The following is a 26,740-nucleotide window of genomic DNA, read 5'->3' as shown; positions in this document are numbered from 1 at the left end:
ATTTTTTAGGCATATTTAGTATATAGAATGGTTTCCAAGTATGGTCGCACTTGGAACGTATCTCTTTTTCATATTTTCTTTTGTGTATTGTTTCTCGCTCTCGCTTGAACAGTACGGACGTGTACTGCCGCTGCGCGTGTGTATTTTAACTTGGCTTAAGGAAAAAATACTTAATTATACAATACACATGTATTTTGTTCTTTAATATGCAACAAATTGCATCCAGTATACAAGTGCAGTGGGGTTGATCTACATACACAGCGTACGGCATGGCAGGCAAATGCTATACTAAGCAAAATACATAATTTAAATTACGTGAGTGTTTGTATGCGGTGCACGCGATAGAGCGAGCCAGCAAATCAGTGCCCAACATAGCCGCGTAGCCGTGTGAAAGAGAAGCAGAGCGTCTAAATTGCTTGTGCTTCTTGTTGTAAATGTGACGACGAAAATGGCTTAAAGAAAAAGTAAAATATTCGGAGTCGGCACGCGCGTGTGTGTGCTGTCTTTGTGTTTGTGTGTGGATTTGTGTTTTTGTATGTGTAGTGTATGCCTTTGTTTGCTTCGAGTTAAAATGAAATTTATTATCAGTTGATGTATAATATTTAAAATATTTGCAATACAAAATTTGAGCAGCCATAAGCAGCAAGAAGAAAATAAGACGCTGCGTCGTCTGCTGTTCAATAAGTGCAAAGAAAATAAGAAGAAGCGCATGCCGCTCTCGTCGTTGTGTACGTGAGTGCGATCGTTGTGAATGTGTGTATGCGTGTGCATGCATATGAACATGCATGTGTGCGGGTATATGTATACAAAAGCAGCAACAGCAGCTGAAAAGTGTAATATCGCAAAAAAAAAATCTGAAACAAAAATATCCTTTAAAAAATACAAAATTATTTAATATTGCAATTTTCTTGCAGAGCTTGTTAAATATCAATCACATAACAACGAAGTAAATATAATTAAAGTGCAAAAGTGTGGGTAGCAAATACCAAAACAAACTAAGGTTTCGCCAAATGGTATTTTTGTCTTCCTCACCAACTCGGCTCGGTTGAGCCCGCCTAAAATGTCACATAACAGTAACAACGAATGGAATAAGTACTAAAGACTTTGATCAAGTATAAAAAAATACTGAACGACGGCGCGAGAGAGAGTGAGAGAAAGAGAGGAGAACGAAGCAGCAGAAGTAAGGAGCTAACGGTGATCGGGCGAGGGCGGAGAAAAATGTGAGTACCACCACCCAATGAAGAGCGTATAAACGCTCTTATTTTTTCTATTACATACATATGCATATGTGTGCGTATGTATTGTGTTTCTTTTTGTATGCGACGTATCAGTAGCGATTCTTATATTTTTTGTTCATTGCCTATGCATTGCGACTTTGTAAGTTTGCGGTCGCGCAATCTTTCCGTTTACAATGGAATAGAACAAATTCTTAATTTTCTTTTCTCTTCTCTTGTGGTTATTAATGATAGAGAGCCACAGCTGTTAATGAGCGGAAGCGGAACAGACCTTTGCTGTTGTAACTGTTTATAAATTGATTTATTCTGTATAAGATTTGATCGATTATTATAACAAAATACATATTTATGTATACATATACATGTAAGATTTCAACAACTAAACGTTCTGTTACGCTGTCAATCAAACGAAAAATCCAATTAAAGCTCAAAACAAAACAAGCAGCGAATGCCGAAAGACATGTACAAAAAAAAAAAAAAATAAGTAAAATAACAACTGTGCCAACTACTTGGATTTGATCAGAGTACACACACACACACATGCATACATATACATATATACATATATATATTTTTATACGTGCCAATTGGCCATTCTATTTATGTATATACATATGTATGTATGTATGATGCTTGCCTGTTTGCATTCGCTTGTCAATTAAATTGCACTTCCAATTCACAGTTATTGTTGCTTTTCGTTTCTATGATTTTTTTCTCTTCAATAAGCCCACGCAGCAGCCGCCGCGGTTGCCTCTGACTGCGGCTTAAAAGTCTTCGGTTTAATCATTTCTCTTTCCGTTTTGGTGGCCTCTGCTTTGTTGCTGCGGCTGCACAATTTCATGCCGAAAGAGAAATCCATTAAAAAAAACAGCGAACAAAGCACAAAACGAAAAACTCCAAAGAAGCAGGCAAACAAAAAAAATTAAATACGAATAACAACAAAAGAGAAAGAGAAGAAAAAACGTGGCAGCTAAACAAAAATAAGTTGCTCTGTTTTCTTCTCGTAGCTGTTGTTGTTTGTGTCGATGCAGCAGAGTTGGATACACACGAAAAACAGACAACGGCCTCAGTCGACGTCAGCGGCGGCAGCAGCTACAGCAGCAGCAGCAACTTTACTTGCGTTCGCTGCCTCAATTCTGACTCCTTCTCTTTGTGTGTTTCATGCGATTGTGTATGTTGTGCATGTGGGTGTGTGTTTGTGTGATTGTGCTTGCAGCAATCGCTGTCTATGTGTTGTTTGTTGTTGTCTGTTGTCTATTATATTGCGTTGTTTTTGTGCTGTTGCGGTCTCTGTGCGCTTCACTGCGTTTACTGCAGCAACAACTAAAAAAAAAGCAAGAAAGCTTTAGACTTCAGTTAGATACATAGATAATCTATGTATATGTGCAATGTGCCGTTTTTATGATGTTGATGCCCTCTAAATTGAGATCTGTTAAATACGGTTTGAATTTAATAAAAAAAAAACAATAATAATTTTGATAAGATTAAAGGAATGATGGATTTGAATTTTGTATAATGAAAATATATTTATATATAATATAAATTATATTTTATTTCATTAAATAAAAAACGGTTTCTTCATTTCTATAAATATTTAAAAATTCGTTTCGATATACAGTTAACAAAAATTAATTTATCTCAATGTTTACACGCGAACGTCTCTTGTTTTATTTTGAGATAATATCTGCATATTAGAGTATCGTATCTATAGGATACAAAAATATCTTTGCTCTATATGTATCTGTGAAGCATTTTGGAGGTCTGGCCCGAACACAAATGCAAGCAACAATGCCATAAAGTATATATGTATATACATATACATACATTTTTATACATGTACATATATGCAATGAAAATAGAAACCACAAAGTAAAAGACCAAAAACAACGAAAATCTTACAGAAATAAATTCGGAATGGTGGAACGGGAGGTCAGATCTCTGCCTGCTGCAAATTGTTGACTGTTTAGAATTGAAAGTTAAATTTAGATGCGATGCAGAAAACGAAAAACCGAACAAAAGTAGAGGGGAAAACAATGGCAACAAAAACAACAATCATAGCAATGCCATTAAAAAGGCAAAGCTCACAGATTCCTATATGTATGTATGTGTATGTGTGTGTGTCTGTGAATATATGTATATGTATGAATGGTTGCATATACATATGTATGTGTGTGTGCTATAGCTCGCAGCAGCTACTTTTAATTTTATTTCATTTTCTATGCACGACGCGAGTGTCTTTCTATGTATGTATGTATTTATCTACATATATAAGTGTGTGTGCGTTTGTCTCTTTTTTTTTGTTAATTGTTTGTATTGCTTCTTTTTTTGACAGTTGAATGAACTCACAGCAAAAGCAGCTGTTTGTGAAAAAATAAAGAAATAGAAGCGATAGGCTAACCAGCATATAAGTAAATAATAACGGTTTTAAAGTTAAACAACTTGAAAGTTATTCAAGAGAGCAACAGTGAGTGAGTGAATGAATCAGAAAGAGAGATGGAGATAGGCTTACGAAGAAGAAGAGAAACAACAAAATAACGAATTGGAAAAATTTGTAGCTTTTAAATAAATGCAAGGCATTTACAGTTATACAATTAAACAAAATTGCTGATTGTAGAAGAGATAAAAATTATGAGGGTTCTATATTGGAAGATACTTGATATTTTTAGAGAATTACCAATAAGATAGTGAATCAACTTGTATTCTATTGGTAGTAATACAAAAATACCAAAACAAACATTCAATTTTGGTATTTTTAGATCATTCTTGTGAATCAGTAATTAATACTGAATAAATACAGTTGCAGCCGATAGCATTCGTTGCCAATGAAATGAAATACTTTCGACCTAGTTCTCTCATTTTGCTCTTTCTCCCTTTTCTCTGCTACTCGACTTTATTGTCATATTTATTACATTAACTGCTCTTTAATAGGTCCCTTTTGCAATAATCTCTGTCCATTTGAATTGCTGTATGTGCTCTACTTTAATCGCACGCAAATTGAACGCGTTTTTTCTCAGCTTTAAATCGTTCGACATTTTTCGGTCGCTTTTTCTCACGTTCGCCATTTGACAGTTGGCAATGGATGAATAGCATCTGATATATCACACCTGCCAAAACGGGCTCTCAATTTGAGACTTTTGCAAATGTTGCGCTCCAGTTTTTCACACTAAAAACCACTTTTCATTTTGGGCTTTGCTGCTTTTTCTACTTTGGCAGCAGCTGCCACGCTAAGCAAAGGAAATCATATACTTCATGAGAGCGAGGGAGAGGGATAGAGAGAGAGAGATACAGAGACGACATGTGCTTGAAAGAGAGCCAAGACAAGCTGGCGGCGCTGTCAGTCAAGCAGCAGTCTTTGGGCAATAACGGTGCTCTGTTAGGATCTTGACTGAAACAAACTGTAAATAGCAAACAAAAATACATAAAAGAATAAAATAAAATGAAAAAGGAAATACTAATAAAGTTGCCTTTTGTTGTTTCGTTTTTCGGTGTTTGCCTTTACCACGATTTCCCGTTGCAAATTTATACTGTGTATTAGAAAAAGGTTTTCTCAGAAATTATTGGCTATGAATATATGCATAGTTATGTATATATGTATGTGGCTATATGTACTTATACAAACAAGCACCCAATGCTGGGACTAGTTAGTAGCTCCGCGTAGGTTAGAGCGGGGCTTTTTTCAACTTGAGCAGTCCAATTTTATTTATGAACTAATGTGAACTAAATTTAAAACAAATACCATTATTGATTATACATAATAACAATCTATCTAATTTACTGCATACAATATTTTCTTAGTATTCCATTATTTCTATAGTCACTTTACTAGTTTTCTTTCCTGTCCACATGACTCTAATTGGGGTCATTCGAATGAGTTCTCTTATCAGTTGACTTGCTGTCAACCGACGTTTTCTGTGGAACTTTTTGGCGTACTTTGTGCAGAGTATGAAAGAAAAAAATAAATAATGAATAGAAATTTCTTTGTTGAGCCCGCATAAAAGCTAAAGTCAAGTCAAAAGGAAGGTATCCAATGGATACACACAGCTAGCTGCCATATGAGATACGGATACTGGGTAAAGTTGGCAGGCTACTTAGCTTGGCCCAGTCAACCGTTATAACTAGCGTTAGAGCTGCCCCAGTGTGTGTGTGTGTGTGTATCTTTGAGATACTGTATGTGTGTACAACATGCATGCATAAAATGCCGTAAACATAAACACCATCTAAACAGGCGACATGCTGGCCCCACTCTTCACCCTCCACCCTTCGCTCTGGTATAGCTCCCTTATCATTACTCGTAACAGCTTAAATGCTTTTTACATGGCAACAGAACAGAAAATCGATGACAATTTACCATGCGTCTGTCACTATGCATAGCTGTGTATGTGATGTGTGTGTGTGTGTGTCTGTGTGGGTATTTTATACGCTGCCACACACACACATACTTACTTCATGCATTATGTATTTGATGTACATGCGCAAAATTCCCACATCCCATAGAGTGCAGATGGAAAAGACTTTGGCAGAGACTGTATTATTATTTTTCTTTTTTTTTTCTGTTCCTTTTCGTAGACAAAACAAAACAACGATTTGAAAAAAAGGACGGCAAACAAGAATAACAGAGTGGAAGAGTAGGAGCAGAAGCTTAGCCACCCACAAGGTTTGCTGTGCTGCCTACGCTGAGTCTTTTTTTCGTTAAGCGCGCTCTCTCTCTCGCTCTTGCTCTCTGTTTTCTTTTTTCTTGCCTCCCACTCAACACTCTCGCTCTCTGCCCCTGCCTCTGCCCGACGTTGTCGCTGCTGCTGCTGCTGCATTATTTTCATTTTCAACTTTTTATTCTGCTTCTTGACTAATGCTGCTGGCAGCCCGCCTCCTGCTCCTCCGGCACACAGGCGACCTCATTCGCCGAGGAATGGCGTCGCTTCCACACTGACTCTTCTTCTTCTGGTGCTGCTGCTGCTGCTGCTTCTTCCCTGGGTACGCTTAGCAGCCCGTGTCGCTTAAGGCCGCAGCTGGCAACGCACATTTTGATAACATTTGTGATAAAAATAATGCGGCAACAACGCACCAAACAGCACGAGGCACAAGCGAGGCGCTGGGCGGGGCAGAGCTGGGGAAGGAGAACGTGCCAGGTCAGTGGGTGGAATGGAGCAGACAAGACGCTGGCCCAGGCTTTTGTCTGCTTTTATATGTTTGTGCACGTGTGTGTGTGTGTGTGTGTGTGTGTGTATGTGTGTGTGCGCTGTAACTAGTTTTTTGCGTTCGTTTTTACTTTGGCATTCTTGGCTTTTGCAGCGTTGCCAATTTTCACTTCGGCTAAGCTCTTTGAAAGCTAGGCAACTCAGGCTATTGCCCTCTCTTTCTCTCTGTCTCTCTATCGCTCTCGCAAACAACGTCAATAATTTCATTCATTCAGGCTGAAGATGAACACGTTCGAAGCTCCAACCCCGCCCACTTTGCCATATCTCTATCGGCTTGAAGAGCTTTTTGCCTTAATTTAAGTTAAGGCATCAACTTTAATTCCATTTGATAATCACAAAAGTTTCGGCTCTGTTCATCTAATTGGAATTGTAATTGTGTCAACTAAACTGTGTTTGGCTAACGAGTCACTTGTGAAATTTACCGTTTAGTTTGACACTTGATATTTAGTTTGAAAGATATTTGCTTAGAGCGTAAATATGTGAGCGAAATATTTTAGATACATGTAAGGAAATTGCTGATAAAATGTAAATTTGTTAGATAATTCTTTGAATTTGAAAGATTGCTTAAGACTGCTTTTATAAGCTATAAATATTTCAGCTCGATGCAGTATTTAAATATTGTATTAATATGTCTTTTATTTACATTCATGTATAGAAATAAATGGCTATGAATATGTTATGAGTGTTACCTGAAGGTTTGACTTAACATACTGTTAATAACAGTCTGTAAATTGATTGTTTTATAAAGAACGTACATATATTAATTTGGCTTCACGTTTTATCTATTTTTTTGTCAATTGAATATTTTACTGTATTTAAATTTTTATTATACAATTATACCATCGTATCACATTCCAAACAGAATTTCCAAATTTTGCCTTGAGTAAAGCCTGGTTAAAGACCAAGTCTAACTGTTTGTTTATTGAATTAAGTTAAAGACTTCGTCACAGCATTTAAATGAGCTAAAAAGCAAACCGGCCACGCCCCAATGGGGGTGTCGCATTACCAATGCGCCCGGTTCGCTTTGAAGCTAAAGCAAACTTTTCACAATTCACATTAAATTAATGCGCTCCAGCAAGGCAAAAGTTCAAGCAGCCACAACTACAGCAGCTACAACAACAACAACGACGTCCGTAACAAACACGAAAAGGACCCCAAGCGCAATTGCACAGAGGAGCCGGCGACGCCCCAGTCGAGTTTCGGTTCGAGTTTCGTCCTTGCTGTTAAATTGAAGTGCAGACGCCATTTCTATTACTCCGCACATTAAATTATACCACGCGCTGTTGCCAAACGCGATATCCTGCCAATATGCCCAGCTGCCCGCTCAACCCCCAAGGCCCAAAAGCCAACCTTTCGAACCGAAAATAAAATCATGACTCGCACAAAAGGCAACTGCGAGAAGAAGCCAGAGCTGCGCCCAAAACGAGGCGCGGCAGCCAAGGCACATAACGGAGCCCTCTGCTCTTATATATGTATGTATATATTTATATAAACAGATATATACATATATATTTGTCTATATATGTATGTATATACTTGTATGTACATATATATATTAAAGACGGTTTCTCCAGTTAGAACATTTTTCGCCAGGCACCGCCCCAAAAGTTTCTGCAAGTAGCACATTTTAGGACCGCCAGGGGGAGGTAGGTGCCTGATTATTTTTCATGCTTTCCCATTTCATTTTACTGCCTGACACACACGCACACACACACAGTAAAACTTTCACAATACGCCTCTCTGCCTATGGAGGGTTGCTGCTTTTGAGCGATGTCAGCGTCTCCACCCGCTCCGTTACAAAAAAAAAAAAATGAAGGAAAATAAAGCGAAGAGAAGAAGAAGAAGCAGCAGCAGCAGCAGCCGCCGCCGCCTCACGTGCGCCTGAAGTTGACGCTCGCCTCGTTGTTGTTGTTATTGCTGCCTGCTCACAGTGGCTTGCTTACTACTTGCTCGTTCTCTCTCTCTCTCTCTCTCTCTCTCTGTCTCTCCCACATCAAATGGCTGCCTGCCGCCCAACACATTGTCTGCCCTTGATTTTATCGATTTTCGCTCTCGCCGCATGCGGCGCTTTTTGCTCTCCGCCTGTTTTTTCGTCTTCTCTCTCTCTCTCCCTCTCTCTCTCTCTTCCATAGCAAAATGGCACTCACATAAAAGCGCGCGCTCTTGTATTTTATGCTAAGCTCTACTATTTGTATGTGTGTGTGTGTTTTTTTTTGTGTGTTGGCTCCATTGTTGTATATGATATATACATATATGTATGTATATGTATATTTACTTGTATGCACGTATTCCGGCCGGTCGTTGGTACATAATGTGCTCTGGGTTTTGCACATGTTTTTATGTGCTGGCTGCTGTCGTCGAGGCTGCGTTGTTATTTTTGGCATTTAACCCCACGACCGCCCAACCACCCACCACTCACTTAAATTGCTTGTGTGTGTGTGTGTACATTTACAGTTTGCGTGTGGCGCGCTTTAATCTTTTGCCGACCAATTTTCATACAATTTAAATTTTGCCGTTATGTGTACATGAACCAGTCTGACTCTTATTTCATGTCCCTTGCGTCAATTTTTGTTGCATTTAAGCTTTCAATTTTTAGCACAACTCTCTCGTCTCACTTTAACTGACCTGAACTCACCCACCCCTGTAACACCCTCGTTAAACCACCCACTCCCACTCTCCCTCTCCCTCAGAGCGATGTTTTGCTGATGTTGTGCGAGGTCGTCTTTAGGAATTTTCAATTAAAGTTAAGTTCTCTACTCGGCCACAATCGAATGAATGAGGTAAATTACTAAATTCTTTGAAGTGTTTGCAAATAATTGAAGCATCAATTATTTACACCAGCCATAATTAATGACTTGTCTTGATTGTTTGTGCCTTGAGTCTTAGAGTATAAACCAAGCAGCTGCCCAATTATACATTCCGCTTAAAGGATCAATCCAATTGCAGTTAGTTAGTTCTAAAGGAATAAATGAGCAAACGCAAATTATTTGAATTGGAAAATAGGTAATTAATGTAGCAAATTATGAGAGGGGCATAATGGGATTGTGATACTGGATTTACGTATGTATCTAATGTAAAACTAAATAAATAACACGAATAAAATAAATAAGAAGGAGAATGATACTTACATACATAAAGCTGTGGTCATGAAGTATATATAGCTATAAAATAAATTTGAAACGAATATTAAGATTAATATTTGTTGCTATAAATTTAGATATTGAAATAGAGTAAAGTTTGTTTTGTGCAATATTTCGTGCTCAATCGGACTACTATTGAGATATCCAAACTTACTGTACATTATTATTATAATTTATTGTTTATTTTTCTCATAATCCATCCGATTCTATTTCTAGAAACAGCCAATTTTCAATAGTTTCCCAATTCCTATGTTTACATTCCATTACGAATTTAAAGGTGCTATCCTACTGCTTTCCATCAGAAAATTTATGTTTATTTTAATAATTTGTATAGTGGTATCATTACTATTTTAAAGCCCACAATTGTTAATAAAACAAGAAAGATTTGTCAATTATTTATTTTCTCTGGGTTTACTTTAGTCAATATCCATGTGAATCAATTAACTTTTCTCAATCAATTTAATAAATTCGCTTGGATCAGATACTAGATAAGCCGACGTGTCCATAGCAATTACAAATGTAACTCGAAAGGGGAAGTTGACTGCAGCCAGAGGGGAGAACCATTAACACCGTTAAGTTGTAAACAACCAAGTCGATGAGCAGGCAGCACGAGTTACTTGCAGTTCGTGAGTTAGCCCGTGACTCTGGGCTGCGTTTTTTGTTTTATGACGTTTCGGGGTGTGGCTGGGGCAGCCTTGCCTCGTGCGAAAAACAAAATGAAGCGTAATAAACAGTCGTCGCGTGCTCAGACGTCATGAATTTAACAACCGGCAATGCCTGGCAGCCCGAGAAGTGGCCGTAAATCCGCCCTATTTAAGGGGAAGGAAAGTGCAATGGGAAAAGGGCAGCGACCCTCCGCTCTCCGGCCTCCACACTCACGCGAGATGCAAGCATAGCTAAAATGTCCTTAAACTTTTAGCACTCACTTTAGCAATACAAATAACGTTTTTTTTTTCTTGTGTGTTTTATTGCTGTGCTGTTCACTATTCGTCTCTCTGCGGCGCTCGCTTCATTCATTTATTCATTCGATTCACATTCTGCGCTGCTGACAAGCCCTTTTTTCGCGCAGCGACTTTTATTTATGCGATAAAAATAAAGCGATAATAAATGGTGGGCAACAAGCGCCAAGTTATTGCACTCGTTCTCTCTCTCTCTCTCTCACTCGATCTCTCACTCGCTCTCTCCCCTCGTGCGCTCTGCAACAGCTGTTTGGCTCTGGCTTAAGAAAGTTGCACCGAAAGTTCAATTGCCTCGCTCTGGCCTCGACATCGACTGCGCTGCCCACATTTGCATTATTTATGTACATCTTAGCAGTAAGTGACGGCGACGACGACGGCGACTGCGACTGCGACATCGACGGTTTTTTTCAGTTTGCTTCATTTCCATTTTGCATGTGTTGTTGCGTAATTTCCGTTGCTAAAAGTTTTAAAGCGACTGTAAAATCGTAACCTAGAGGGCGAGAGCGTGAGCCAAAGAGAGAGAGAGAGTGGAAGAGAGAGCGGGATAAGCAGATACACTGGGAGAGTGGTAAATGTGTCTTGTTATAGGTCAGTTCCACTAGAAAAAAGGCTATACCTCAAATAAAATGTTCAAGAAAATAGAATACAGCTGGAAACTTATTAATTGTTATAAAAAAATATATATATTAAATATTTATAGTTTAAATTGAAGAAATTTCAAAAAAATGATAAATACAAATAGAGAATCCACACCCCTTTAATAAATGACAAGTTCCAGCCCGAGAGCTTATCTTATCTCTTAGTCAAATAAAATGAATACAAAGGCTTCGATTGTTTTTGATTCGGTTATTACTTTAAGATTGATATATTACTCTATAATTATTGCAATTAATTGGCGCAATTTATAATAAGCCCTATTGTAAATCATAAGACACAAAATTCCCGTTTCAAAAATTATTCAGGTGAGTCAAGCTTGACTCAACCTAGACTCTATTATTAGGTAGATGCAAGCGTTAATTACTAGCTTTCCCATTACAACAACAACAATATACTTTAAATGTAATTTTTTCATTGTAGTCAAATAAAGTTTCCCATTGTACAGTTTTCTATTTGTAATGAATAATACACTATAAATAGATACAAAATAATCATAATATTGAAGAAAAAACCTTTGGAATTTTCTAAAATTTGCATATGTAAATAAAATATATATGGTACTTGTATTTGCTTGAAGGCGTGACAGAAGTAGAGGTTTTATATTTTAAATGTATTCGATGAATTAGAGAATTAGAGAAAACCATTCGGAGTTAAATTGAACTAAACAAACAATATTTTGAATGGTCTCACGAAATATATTTGGCATTTTTCGTCATTTATAAATATTTATAATTTAATTAAGATTTCTTAAGAACTGCAATTTATTTATTAGCTCACACTTCCGTGACAGATAAAAATAGCACTTGGAACCCAATTAATCTATTATCAGTAAATAAAGAATATCAAGTGCAATCCGATAAGACCTAAAAAAAAAAAAAAGAGTTTAAAATATTGCTACAAAGAATCGTACGTTTTGTTATTTGTTTATGTTTAAGACATTTGTATTTATGGGAATGCGAAAAATTGAATAATTTCTGCCGCATGCAGCTGTTAACTGTAATGTAAACAATCAAAAACTATAGGAGCAACTACAACAAATATTAATATCGTGGCACACTCACACACACACACACACACACACACACACACACACACACACACACACACGCACACACAGATAAATAGGTAAACTTGTGTGCGTGTATAAATAAAATCTGTGCCAAATAAACTTTGCATGTTTATAGCGAATTTCTGCAATGCCATTTTGTTGACAGTTTTGTTGTTGTTGTTGCGTTTTATGTCTCATTTACGTACGGGTTGACCTGCTTTTGACGGACCTCCGCATGATTCATAAAGCGGTACCAAGTTCAGGCGAAAAGAAATTAGCAAATAAAACGGCAATAAAATGCATTAATATATGTACATATATACGAATGTGAATGTGTATTATGTATGTATGTGTGTATGCCTATTTGCATGCGTGCCAGCTGCATTAAGTGGAATTCTAAGAAAACGAGAAATGCCAAAAGCAAGAGAACCAAGTGACAAGTGAAAAAGCAACAGTTGTTTTTGTTGTTGTGTTTGTGAGCTGTTGTTGTTGGTTTATAAATACACCGGCTTGCAACGGTAAATTGTAAGTGACGATTATTACAACATACATATATACAAACATACATACACACACATGCTCGCTTGCTCATGCATACGCAAATAGATGGCAATGTGATTATGAGTGCGTGCAAGCGAGACAGCAATAAAGGAAGCGAATATGGTAGCTTTGCACTTTAATTGAAATGCTCTGGCCAGCAAAAGACAAACAAATAAAAGCAAGCCAAACAAGAGAAACAAGCAATAACAAATTCAAGTAGAGTGACTGTGGGTATGTGTGTGTGTGTGTTTGTCTGCCAGACAGGTTGCGTTATTTGAAAGTTCCGAAGAGCGGGCAAAGTGTGAAAGAGAGCGAGAGAGCGCGTGAGCAAGAGCGAGAGCGAGAAAAGTCGAAACTCGAAATTATTAAATTGCAGACGCTTACCCGCGTATGGATTCATATGTATGTGTTTAAGTGTGCGTGGCTGTGTGCTTGTGTGTGTGTGTGTGTGTTAGACAGAGCGGGAGTATGTGGAAAGTGAGCGAAAGAGTCACGCACACCAGCAAGCGATGGAACAACAGACAAAAGCTAAAAACGTCTGGCTGAGTCCGCGCGCGCAGTCGTCGAACGAGTTGAAGTGGAGTTGCTGGGGGAAAAAAAAGACCACAAAATGAAGAAGAAGAGCGCCATACAAAAACGTGAGCGCAAGTATCTCTATGTGTGCAGAGGTGTGTCTGTATGTATGTATGCATGTTTATATGTGTGTGTGTGTGTGATAAAGGTCGTTGGCCATGCGGCAACGTTGAAGCAAAAACAACAACACGTTGGCAGAGAATAAACGCGACGGCGACGTATTTAGCCTAAGGGCATAAAATGTGTTGCAGGTTTCTGTTGGCCAACAACGCTGCTCTTATTGTAGACTCTGGCTACAAGTTTATTTAAACACTCCAATACATATACAGTGTGGGATTCATATATATCTGTGTATATATCTATACTTATGTACATATGTATCTATACATAATGCCAGCACATGTGTCTATATATAGGCGTCCTCAGCAGTTTTTAGTTGCATTTAAAAAGGCTGAAACACGTTTTTTGTGCACAGCCCGCGTCAAACAAATAGACAAAACGAACAAAGTTGAGGGCAAATGTGGGCGGCTGTGCATGCATGTCGGCTCTCTCTCTATGTGTGTGTGTGTGTGTGAGTGTGAGTGCTGTTGCTGTTTTGTTGCCTTTAAGGCCGTTATCATGCACCGCCTGCTGTCAGTCAATGCAACAACTTTAGTGGGCTTTAATATTTACAAAGTGACAGCGAGTCAACGAGTTCAGCTCAACACCTACGAGCCCAATAAATTCACATCAAATTAAAGTGCTGAAACCTTTTAAGGTGCCTAAATGGATATACAGTTATTAAATGAAATGTATTTCGGTTCTATAAAACTGTAGATTGAAAGTGTTAAATGGAGGGCATGCATTTAAAAACATTTAAGCTGAAATGAAGCCCTAAAATATAACAGATTGGTATATGAGAATTGCACAGAAAGGCTTTAAAAAAACTCTCATAATTATTGATATTTTATCCTCGATCCACACACAGTTGTACATAAATATGTGTATGTATATAAATATATATATATATCTACAGACATGCGTACATATATTTTACATAGCATCAATTTACTCTCATTAAAATGTTTTTCAACAATCAATTCCGATCTTTACACACAGGTTGACAGTACACTACATACATATATACATATGTACATACAGAAATACGCCTATAACAAATTTCAAGGTTGTTTTTCAGTTCAATCAGTCAGTAAATAAAAATGTATATACATTCACATATATGAGATAGTACATCTGGAGTAAAAGCAATTCGTGCACTAAAAATTCAGGTATTATAATAGCTGCATATTTTATATTACTTGAGTGCATCATCAATTATAACATCATATTCTATTAATACCAAAATCCAATTAGTGAGAACTACCAAGAGTCAAATAAAACAAATTTATTATGTGGATGTTTTGGCTTAGAAACTTGTTTGGAGCTTTTCAGTCTCAAAGATGAGATGAGATCATGCTAAATTAAAAAAAGAGAAAAAAAACTAAGTAATTAACTTAATTTTTTTTAGTTTAGCAATTTCGGCTTTAAGGCTAAAATCGTATTATAAAAAAAAAAAAAAACAAATTTGTTGTAAAATTAAATAATTAAATCATTGATCATTTGAAAATTTGACCTTTCGCTTGAGCCAATACGCATCATTTTTGTAATATATGATCGTACTAATACATACATACATCAAATATAATATTACTAAATACAAATGTGTTCATACAACAGTATTTTTTTTAACAACCTTCTAGTTGTTGTTTTATTGCATAACTTAATAATAATCTAATACCCCTGAGATGATAACTACAGCCAGAACTAGTTTTAGTGCACACACACACACACACGCACATAAACATTTTGCGTTTTTATCGTCACTTCCTTATTTAACGTGACACTTTAAGAAATTGCATTGAAATTGAGAAGACAGCGTTTATTGTATACTCGTTCTCTTTCTCACTCTGCCTCTCGCTCCCTCTCTCTTTCTGGCTTGTCTATCTAAGTGAAAATAAACACCTGCGCGTTGTTGTTGTTCGGGCAGTTTGCTTCCTTTTCGCTCTCTCTATCTCTCTCTCTCGCTCTCTCTCTCTCTCTCTTTTTATATTTTGTTTGTTGTGGCCTACGTGCTTGTGCACTTCACTCAGTCAATGCAGTTATGCAGCTATTACGTCGTCTATGCTATGCACACAATCCCAGGCACACACACACACACACACTTACAGATACGCACTGGCGAACACCTGTCAAATGCATACGCTTGCACAGTAGAGCGTCAATCGCTCTAATGCCTTTCAGCCATCTCGCTTGCACAGAGGGGCCTCCATTAGTAGCAATGGCAGCGATAGCAAAAGCAACGGCCGCAGCAGCAAGCAGCTGCTTATGTTTCATTTTCACATTGTTCCCGTTCGTCTGCCGTTTCTTCTAATGTTGCTGTGTCACGTTCTTCATATAAAAATGTTTGAAATTCTGATTGGGTATTATTAACATAGTACGCACATACATATGTACATGTGCATGTGTGTGTGTGTGTGTGTGTGTGCTTATATATATGTATGTATTGATTGTTTGTTGTCTGCAGCGTTGCCAACTGTCTACAATTAGTGGCTTGTGCGTCGTTGCCATATTTCACGGGCTTACTCACGCAATAGCTTCAATTGAAACAGGTTTTCAGCTGAGAGTGCGAGTGAGATGGAGCAGCGATCATGATCCATGATCGTCATGATATCTTTGGCTTTTTTATTTTGTCTTTCTTATTTTACGTTTTGGCTTTTTATTGTGTTTCACTTGTTGTTGTCTCTGGAAGCGGCTTGAAATTCTTTGTTAAATATGTTCACTGACCTTTGTCGAAATTTCCAGTTTGCATTTGTTTTTTTCTTTTTAATATACATTTGTTTCTTTTGAGTGTCGTGTTGATTTTTGCTTAATAATTCACCATGAAAACAACTGTGAATAAGAAAGAGACGCGTGCGGCACGCAAATGACCTTCAACTTGATTTTTAATTAAGTTCAGTTCAATGAACTGAAATTGGAACTGTCAACGACTCGTCCCAGAAACTTGCATGTGTGCGTGTCTACGTGTGTGTATATATGTGTGCTACAATTTCATATTTCCATTTTTATATCGTTCATTTAATATACAAAATTTTGTCGCTGTTGCTTTTACACAATGGTTTTTTTCTCCACATTTTTACCATAAAAAATAAATATAAAATTTGAATTCTTTGTGCTGCATTTGATGTGGGCATCTATTTTTAGCATTTCAATATGTATTTATATACACATACTTATGTATGTATATACATATGTTTTATTTATGATGACTCGACGTGATATTCATTTTAATTGGTAAAATTGAAAGAAAAACAGTTGTGTGTTTGTGCAATGCAGCGTTGCCATATTTCACTTGATTGCAAATATTCATTTTGAATTACCCTCAGGGTTTTTAATTTAATTTTACATAAAAAAAAAGTTACAATTTTAAATTCTATAACATTGTTTTTTATGAGTCTATAAACAAAATTGGAAAAGTATAATGAAAAGAGTCCACTCTTTAAAAATAAGATGATCATAAATAGTTCCTCTAGCTAGGTCTTTATCTATGCACATTAATATTTAATGGGCGTCTAAATTTCAATTGGTTTCAAATTCAATAGTTTGAACCATTTGAATCATGCTCTCGTAGCTTAATCCTAAAAAACTCAGAGTAAACGAAATATAGATCCTAGGAATAGAGTCAGATATGTCTCAGAAAGGTAATCCAAGATTAGATTATTCGAATTCAAATTGCTTTCACATTTAAAGTAAATCTTATATCAAACAGATTTGTAATTTGAACAGAAATATTGTAAAATTGGCACTGCTTAAATCATAGCAAATAGGAAGAAATACGACTTTCTTCGTGAGTCAAGCGCATTTCTTAGTATGTGGCGCTCTAAAACTGGTACCGCCACCGCAAAGTATATGCATTTTGACACATAGCCCGGGGGCGGCGTTGCCACATTTCATCTCTTATCAACCTTTCCCATGGCTTAAAGCTTTCGTTGTTGGGTTTTCTTTATCTATAATAACTCATCTCGGCTACGCAGCTTCCAGCTGCTGTATGAACGAACGTCCCTCTCTACCAGCCATAATTTATGCAATTTAATCGCCTTTCTCAACCTACTGTGCTTAGGTTTTTCTTTTATATATCTCAAGTTTCGTACTTTATCGCTGTTCACTGCACATAAATTTTAGTGAGTTTTTTTTTTTTGCTATTATTTCTTACTTTTCTTTCTTTTTCATCTCGCACAGACAACAAATTTTTTCAATTTACATTTTAACCATATTTTATCCGCCCTTTTTTCTCGTCACTCTGGTATTCCAGCAACGTATCCAACGACTTTTGTTGTTGCCAACAGTTTCAAGTGCGCGACGGCACGCCTCTCCCCCATCTGCCGCCCACTCGGCCAACTGGCTGGCGTCCAACAGCGTTAGACAGATTTTATTACCAGCTACCATTGCCAGTTACCCGGAAATGCCTGTCGCACCCTTGCCACCCAAATAAACACACACACACACACACATAAATGTATATATGAGCTCACACACACACAGAGCCAGACAACCTCTGGCAACCCTCTTGGGCTAAGCTGAATTTCTCCTTCATGGGTGTTATTATTATTCAGGTTTTTACGTCCATGCGCCCGTCCTCCCGTCTGTCCGTCCGCCTGGCAACCCTTGTGGCAGGTTCTTTTCATACACACCAAAAATTGTTGCATGTCAAGTCACCCGCACAGCACACCCCACCACACCCTGTCATATTGTGCATAGTTTTTCCCATATCAATTTCGAAAGCAAATAGTTTAGCCAACCCTGGTAGGGCGCACAAAAAGCAGAAATCCTTTGCCAGGAAGGATGTTTCAATTTCTATTTTGTTTTATTCTTCTCTTCCTGTTTTTATCGGTCGTTTGTGCTCTATGTAACGTGTCACTGTGTGTGTGTGTGTGTGTGTGTGCAAATGACATAAACCTCCCCAATTCCCCAGCTCACTTCTAGGGCTCTCTCACGCTCACGCTTCTGCTTAGAAGTATAGCTGTGAAAATTGGCAACGTCGCACATAGCTGCCAGCTCTTCTATTCGATTCGAGATTTTGTCTTTGTTACCGTCGCTAGCCTTTTGATTCGCTATTCTTCTTCTTCTAGCTCTCTTTATCTACCTACTCAGTAAATGAGAAGGACTTTTTATTTATTTAAGGCTCTTTGCGAATTTCTTTTAACTAAACTCCGAATTGTACTGGGCATTTCTTGTTCTTATTGTTGTTGTTGTTGTTGTTATTGGTATTCTTGTGCATTGTTCATTGCTCATTGTTGTGCTAGCCGTGTTTCTGATATGTTTTCGCAAATACAATCGGCAAGCTGATTGTGTTTATTGTCTGGTCGCGTTACGTGACTATTGGAAACGTGCTAAAACTAATTGTACAGTGAACTCTGAATAAATATAACCAGGCAATGCTATAAGAATGTTGCAAATGGAGTAAGCTAAATCGTGAATGTATTGTTTGGTGAAAAGTATAGAGAGTTATGTGAAAAAGAATTAAATCTAAAAAAAAAAAAAACTTAAATATTCATAGGAGCGAAGAATGTCTTCTTAATAATTATGGAATAACCTTAAATAAAACATATTAAATTATTAATAAATAAAACAATTTATTTCTAAATGAAAGTAATTATTAAATGTTGTATAGTCTAAGAATACTTAACAGTCGTATGGAATACAAAATAGAACTTATGGAATAGATAATAACATTTAGACATTTATCAAGTAGACTTATGTACATCCAACGTATTTATTAATGGCAAAAAAATCTTTTCTACATTGAAACGTCATTATGTTTTACTTTCAATTCACTTTTTTTCGCATTGTTGCTACATTTCGATATTCAAAAGGTATTGAAAGCCGCAAGCGTTGCTTTTTTACTCATTGACCTATTTACCGTGTTCTTAACACGTTTTATTCAATGCATTGGCTGGCGGCGCTGTTGCCACATTTCACAGGCAAAGCTTTAAAGTGGCGAACATTTTAAAGAGCTTGACGAGTGTGCTTCTATGCATATATATATATATTTAACATATATGTGTGTATATGTATATATGTGTGCATGTGCATCTTATGTACGTGCTGTGCTGGAAAGTAAATATGCTTTATGTACATGCAATTATGCAAATTTACATAAACATAACCTACTAACTAAGCACGCTATTGAAACAAACGCAGCCCCGGTTAACAGTAATCGTCCCGCTCTACCTCTCTCTCTCTCACTCTCTCACTCTCAAACACACACACACCCACACTCGCGCACTCACATAGAGCAAAAATAGTTGACCTCATTTTTTAGGATTGTGCACAATTTTACTGCAACTTTTTTTCCACATTCACTAGGGCGCCGCCTGGCGGGCGTTTTGTTGTCGCTTCCAGTGCGCTTTGCTTTCTCTCCTCCACCATCTCCTCTTTTCTCCTTCGCTCATTGGTCTATTTGCTGCCTGCACATTCGAGCTGCGCTCATTTTGCATGCATGCATTTGGCAACTCTGTCGCTGTTCTGCTGACGTTGCTGGCGATGGCTTCAGGGCGGGAAAGTGAGAGGGGGTGGCTGGGGGGGTGTTTTGGTACGGTCAGGGGACGTGGTGTCCTACATTTTGGGCTTTGTTTTGTTTTGAGCCTTCATAAAATGCAGGCAGGTGGCGCTGAAAGCGTTTGCGTTGCTTTTCAAAAAGCCGTCATTGAGGGAATGTACTTTCTCAGATAGTTGTTGTTGTTGCTGTTGTTGCCGTTGCTGCTGTCGTCGTAGTCGTTGTCGTTTCTGTTGCCACATTTCATTCACAATAACAAACAGAGGATTTTTTCCATTTGACTGCTCTCTGTTGCTTTTCATATTTATTCCACGTCCTTGTGCTAAAAACAACAGCGACGACGACGACGTCGAGCATGCAGAAAAAGAGGTTGAAAATGCTGCACAAAATCGATAAAGCAATTAATGCAAAAAGTGGCTGGCAACCCACCCAACCCCCGCAGCAGAGGCAGATGCAGCGGCTGTGGCAGCGGCAGAGCACAGCTCAGCACATCTGCAACCCTATGGACAGAAATAAACATACCTACCCACCCACCCACAAGAGCACAACCCAACCCAACGCGACCCAAGCCAAGCCCAGTCCACAGAGAGCGCGCTTTTTGTATTCCTTTTATTTCTGTTTTTTTTTTCTTTCGTCTTTTTTGTCTTCCACCCACTGCTCTCTGCACTGCTCTGTTTGTTTGTATATGTATGTATTCTGTTTTGCTCTGTCGTGTTTATTACTTGTTGTTTTTGCTGCAGCAACCCTCGTTTGTCGGCAGCCACGTTCGTTGCGTTGCCAGGCAGGCGGAATTTCGTTGGGTGGGCCACGCGCCGACCATGCGAGCGAAAAGGAAAGCATTACCATGGGAGACGCTAAAGCGCGCACTTTACTTTAATGAAAATTTACTGCGTGTGTGTGAGTGTGTGCGTATGTGTGTGTTTTGGGGCGACTTTAATGCATTTAATTTCATATAATTTTTTTCACTTAACATTGTGCCCAACAAGCGATATAACAGTGAAGTTATACGGGAAACACACATACATAGATAAATGAATTGAGAGAGGAAGCTTATTAATAATCATGCAAGAGTACATAAAACATATATAATAATATATGCTCTGATAGATAATAATCTATATATGTATTATTGTATGTGTGTGCTGATAGCGAGAAATGTGGGCTTATTGAATAATAATTAAATAATTAAGATAACTAAATTAAATTTATTAAAATATATTTGATATTCAAATTTGCATTTTTAAGTAGATAAACAGAAAAAGAAAATAAAAAATTAAATATACATAGTTTTATTAAAATTGTATTTATATAATCAAAAGTAATCAAATAACGCCTTATATTTAATTTATAAATTGTTTATTTAATTACTTATCAAATAAATAATGCTTTTAAAAGCAAATAAATTCATATTTACAAACGAAATCTTAACTTTGAAAATAAAATTATAATTGGCCAACTGTATTTCGTATTTAATTAATATTTTGCTTTTATATTTGATAAATATTTATGAACTCCTCTGCTTCATCGCAAATGTGCAAAGCATGTGGAAAACTTTCATCTGGCCATAAATTGCAATTTTGTGAAATAATCTTCGGGTCTCACAGCATATGAAAGGATTTTGTGAAATTTTCTCTAGCTGTAATCCCTTTTTGCTTTCGTCCTATTCGCTCTGGTCTTAGTCGCCTGGCATCCAACAATATTGATTAACTTTTTGCCGGATTTTAACAGTAAAATCCCTGCCAACATTTATCCAATGAAATCTGTCAGAACTGCTCAAACTATAAGCATACATAAAACCCCCTCCCCCCCTCCCCTTTCACAGTTTCTCGCATTGTTTTTGTCGCAGATGAAACTGAAGCCAATATGAAAAAAGTTTGCCTTTGGTGTTTCGGAGACAATTTACTGATACGAAAAGCTCTCTTTCTCTGTGGTCAGAAGCCATAAACAATATTGGCTCAGCTGGCCAAAAACCTAACGAAAGTTCTTGCAGAAATTCTAATAAATGCATAGCCAATATCTCTTAGCAAAAATGGGGTTTGTTAAATGAAAACTTCGATTTACATTTACATATTCTCAAACAGAATTTATAATTTATCTATGAATTCGAAATAAACTGGAAAACAAGTTTATAGAGCAAAAAGAAATGAAGCTGAGATCCGTCTGACAGGCATACTCTATTATACACTTACATACGTATGTATATATTTAGGTATACATATCCATCTCCACCTCAAGTCAGCCTATCCCTAAGCACACACACACACACACGCACACACACGTGTACTCTGTCAACATTTTATGCCTTTTGCTTAGCAAGTTTTCAACAACTTTTTGCATATTTCGAGCCACCCAACCCCACCCAATCACTCAACCACCCGGCCTAACAACGCACCACCCACATGCCACGCCACATTATTGTATACATATTTTATAAGTTTGGCTGGGCCCAGTTTTGCCTCCGTTAGAAGAGCCCTCTGGCATTAGTTTAGTTATTTCTCTTCATCATCATCATTATCATCGTCATCATCATCATCATCATCATCATCATCATCATTATCACTTGCCCCAACATTTTGCCATTCCTTTTTGACTTTGCTCGTTTTTGTTCGCATTTTCCACATTTTTCCCACGTTCGCTTAATATATATGTGTGCGGCTATGCGTGTGTATGTGTGTGTGTGTGTGTGTTTGTATCTGTGTGAGTGAGGGGTTGGAGCTCTTGTGGAATCTCAACCCTCAAAGTAAATAAAATCAGTTTAAAGCAAGCAGAAAGTGTTCTTGGCTTGAGTAACGCTCAAGAGCTGTTCCATTCCATTCGTTTCTCTTCATTCCTTGCCACTGCCTTTGCCCAACTCTTGCACTTTAATAACGCATTTCCACTGTTTAAAGCTGTTTGTGTTTCCTATTATTTACCAAGCTGCAGACGTGCAGCTTCTTAAGGTCTCTCCACATTCTTTGAACTATATTTAAGCATGCAAAAGTTTGTACTTTTGTCGCCTGTGCATTGTGGGCGTGCCAACTGTTTGTATCCCATTAAAAGGTCTTTACTCTGCAATGGCGAAGGACTGAAGAAATAAAACTTGAGTGTAGAAAAGTTTGTGAGCTTCGAAAATGAGATTTTTATAAAAAATCTAGATATATTGTTTATATGTATGCATATTCTATAGATAAAAGAAGATTAAAACTTTTGTAGGATTTTGTGTAAATACATGTAAATAAATATAATAACATAATGATAATTATGCAAAGTATTTAGTGCCAGATAAATATAATATTGTAGCGATCGTTTTATTTTTCGTGAATATATATATTCATATATTATTATATGAAAATACTTTGTCAGATCGAAGAGATCAACCTAACTGAAAATCAATAAAGTTTAACTTTAGCAGCAAATTTACACATATTTAGCTTCAGCTAAATTTTTCATTGAATACACCCCTTAAATGAGAATGAAAGAGAAGTAAATACATGCATTAACAACAACAACATAAGCACATAAATACAAGGCTCTATATACATATGTACATGTGTACATACATAATTACAATGTTATCTTCGTTCGTCCAAGTCTGCTGTCATTTATTGCACATGTTGTTGGCCTTAAATTTTGCTGTCAAAGCCTGGCCAAAATGGTTTTGGCCGTCCGTCCGTTGGCCACGTGCCCCGTTATACTACTTGTTGCCCGCTGTTCCTGTGTTTAACCGTCCTGCGGTCACTTGATAAGTTCCCCCTGTGCACCATGCAACGTGCACCATGCAAAGTGCAACGTGCAACGGCAAGCGGCAGCTGTTTTTGGGGTAAGTCGAACCGCAAGCCTAAAGCACAACTGGAATCCTTCAGCAACAAGAAATTATAGATACACAAGCTCCATTAATGGCGCAGCATATGAACTAGTATACGCAAAGATGATCGACTAGACGATTCTCTATAATACAAATTCGATTGGATTTAGTTCATAAATTTGTACTATATATATAAACATACAAACATACAAATATCCTCTACCCTCACACACTTGCTATAGCTCTCTCTCTCTCTCTCTCTACGGGTGATCAGCGGAGCAGGTGTTTGACTTGTTGCAAGCTGTTCGAAATTAAATTTTAATAAAAATAAATACAACTTCGGATTGTGGTTGGCAGACATATGTTTTTGTTGTTGTTATATTTATTTTATTTATTTTTATTGTTCTTGTATATACTGGTATATATATATATGATTGTCTGTATGTATACATATCTAAAGCTCTTAAACATAACTAGGTCAAATTCCTATCTTATCAGAGTTTTTGTTTGTGCAGCGATTCTGATTAGAATCAGCCTCAAACATTTGATAGCCTTAAATTTCTGCTGCTGGCGCTCACTTAAATGAGGAAGTATAACAGTTTTTTTATATAACAAACAAAGCAAATCTGTATAACAATTACAGATAGCTAAGAAAGTCCCCTTGTGCCTATTATGCCCTGATTTCCCATTTACAATGAGCCCATATTTAATGCATTTATATATATATATTTTAAAAAATTTTTAATTTTATATAATTTCCATGAAAAAATGTCTTATCAGCCAGAAATAATCAATGCTCTTGCTCATTATACAGAAAATGCGTTAAGTCTGTGCGCACAGACAACACACACACACACACACATGCATGTTTGTATGTATGTGTGCGCGCATTATTGATTATCAATATTGAGCGCATGACCTCAATGATAACACGGAATGCCACCGCGTTGCAACAATAACAACAAAACAATATGACTGACGGACGCTTTACACAATTTTCTTCTTAATGCCAGAAATATATGCATACATTCACATGCGAATACATATATGCATAAATTCAAATATATATTTATATATTTGTGCAAAGCACGAAAATAAATAAATTCTGTGAAAAGCTCAGTTTGCAGCTGTTGTTTTTGTTTTTTTTTCTCTCTTTTTTAATACTTGATAATTCCATGCATATTTTTACAAATTTATAATCTTGCAAAAATTTCATTGGAATTTCTTAAGCAAAAGGAAATTGTTTCAATTGTTTCATTAGCAAGAATTCATCTTCTATTGTTTTCATAAATATTTTGTTCTCTTCTCCAAAGGCAAGTATTTATATACGGAATGTTTGACCCCAAAAGGGGAGACCTTGCGCGAATAACCTAAACAGAAATACGTATAGTTAAAGTATTTTTTGTATTTTTTTTTTTTTTTTTTTTTTTTTTTTTTTTGTGTAACAATTAGAAGCAGAACAACAATTAGAGCCGACAAGAAGAAACAACAGCAATAAAAGTCAAACAAATTAACGCGAAATCAAAGCGTAAACTAATTTAACCTTCAGTCATGCAATCACAACAAACACGTGACCATGAATATATTGTTGTATGTATACATATGTATGTATGTTTGTATGTATGTAAATGTAGTTCTAAATAATAAAATAAAAATTGTATTCGTAGTCAACGATGAAATAATGTAATTACAGTCGACCAACAAGTGGGCAGTGTGTGTGATATAGGGTCTAGGTGGGCGTGCGAACAACAACGGCATTTAATAGACATTTCAGCTGACAGATGCAAACACACACACACACACACATACACTTACGCACATCAGAATTTGTGCATTATTTGTTCGCTTGCCTTGCGGCAACAGACAGTTGTGCGGTATTTAATTATACATTTGTCGCAATGACCTTGACCCACAGCGGCTAACGGCTAAAAATGAGCAATCAGAATGGCCAATCATATTAATAAAAGTTGCTCATAAAAATAGCAAAACAGCAGCGAGAGTTGGAGAGAGAGAGAGCGAGGAAAATAGAGAGAGAGAATTGGGCACAAACATCAGAAATTTTTATTCAGTTTAGTTGTAGTTTATTTTTTGCTCGCGATTTATTTTTATTGTTGTTGTTACAGTTGCGATATCAACAAACAGAACACAGCACAGACACAGACACAGACTGCGTGGCAGGCAAAAGTCGTAAAACAAAAACAGGGCGAGAGTCGACAGCAGCAACAACAACAACAACAACAACAACACGAACAATAACAGCTGCAAGAAGAAGCAGAAAATAAGTTGCTCGCGTGGGCGTTGGCAGCGCTGCTCGCGTGTGTCAGCCACCCAGACATATTGTATGCAAAAGTACTCTCCCCCCATAGAGTTGCCGAGCGTAGTGACTGGGCGGGGGGAGGGTGCGGGCGGTTGGTGTGCTGAGCGAGTGTAAGAGAATGGCATGGCATGGACTGTGAGAGCTTTTTAAGTTGATTAAAAGCGCGGCAAAGTTCCTGCGCTCTGTAATTGTGTCAACTAGCGTGTGTGTGAGTATGTGTGTATGTGTGTGTAAGTGTGTGTGTGAGTGCGAATGAGTAGGCATGGAATTGAAATGTGTGTCACGCCTTCACAGTCATGCACAACAATTAAGAAAGTTTGTTCAACTGCATTAAGCTAGACAGATACCCTGACTATATAGTGTAAATAACTGAATGTAATTGATTAAAAAGGGATATTCATTTCGATGTTGATCGATGTACATAGATACTCTGACTAAATAGTGTAAATATAACTGATATGCAATCTAAATCTATCTATTTATTTATTTCGAATTCTTAGCTTGGTAATTGAAAGAGTAAAAGGAAAATATTTCTTATAGTACTTTTTTCCATATAATTTATTTATTTAAAGTTCATTCTATTAAACAGATTTGCAGCAATTGTGTGGAAATTTCATATAGAATTCTATTCTATAATCTCTATTCTAGCACAGAGTATAACTAAGCATACTCCAACTGGCATATATATAGCTAACACATT

The 26,740-nt window shown here is 37.1% G+C and overlaps 1 protein-coding gene and 1 long non-coding RNA gene across 6 annotated transcripts in view; both read left to right on the top strand.

Annotated features, from left to right (window-relative positions):
* Positions 1 to 26,740, top strand: part of LOC149092155 (uncharacterized) — a 109,172-nt gene that overhangs the window by 1,776 nt on the left and 80,656 nt on the right. The gene's annotated exons all lie outside the window — the stretch shown is intronic.
* The window catches only part of gpp (DOT1 like histone lysine methyltransferase grappa), a 43,493-nt gene continuing 16,833 nt past the window's right edge, over positions 81 to 26,740 (top strand). For 3 of the 5 annotated variants that reach the window (XM_089261825.1, XM_089261812.1, XM_089261821.1), the window contains exons 1-2: positions 81 to 315; positions 915 to 1,220. The gene's annotated coding sequence lies outside the window, so the exon portion shown is untranslated. Of the gene's footprint in view, positions 733 to 914; positions 1,221 to 26,740 lie in introns of all 5 variants that reach the window. The other 2 variants (XM_089261817.1, XM_089261814.1) reach the window with 2 other exon arrangements.

This window comes from Drosophila navojoa, chromosome 2 (genome assembly GCF_054131105.1).
Source record: "Drosophila navojoa isolate 15081-1374.11 chromosome 2, UAZ_NAV_1.0, whole genome shotgun sequence".
In the NCBI taxonomy this organism is placed as follows: Eukaryota; Metazoa; Arthropoda; class Insecta; order Diptera; family Drosophilidae; genus Drosophila; species Drosophila navojoa.
The sequence above is the reverse complement of the archived record's forward strand: the minus strand, read 5'-3'. Positions and strand labels throughout refer to the sequence as shown.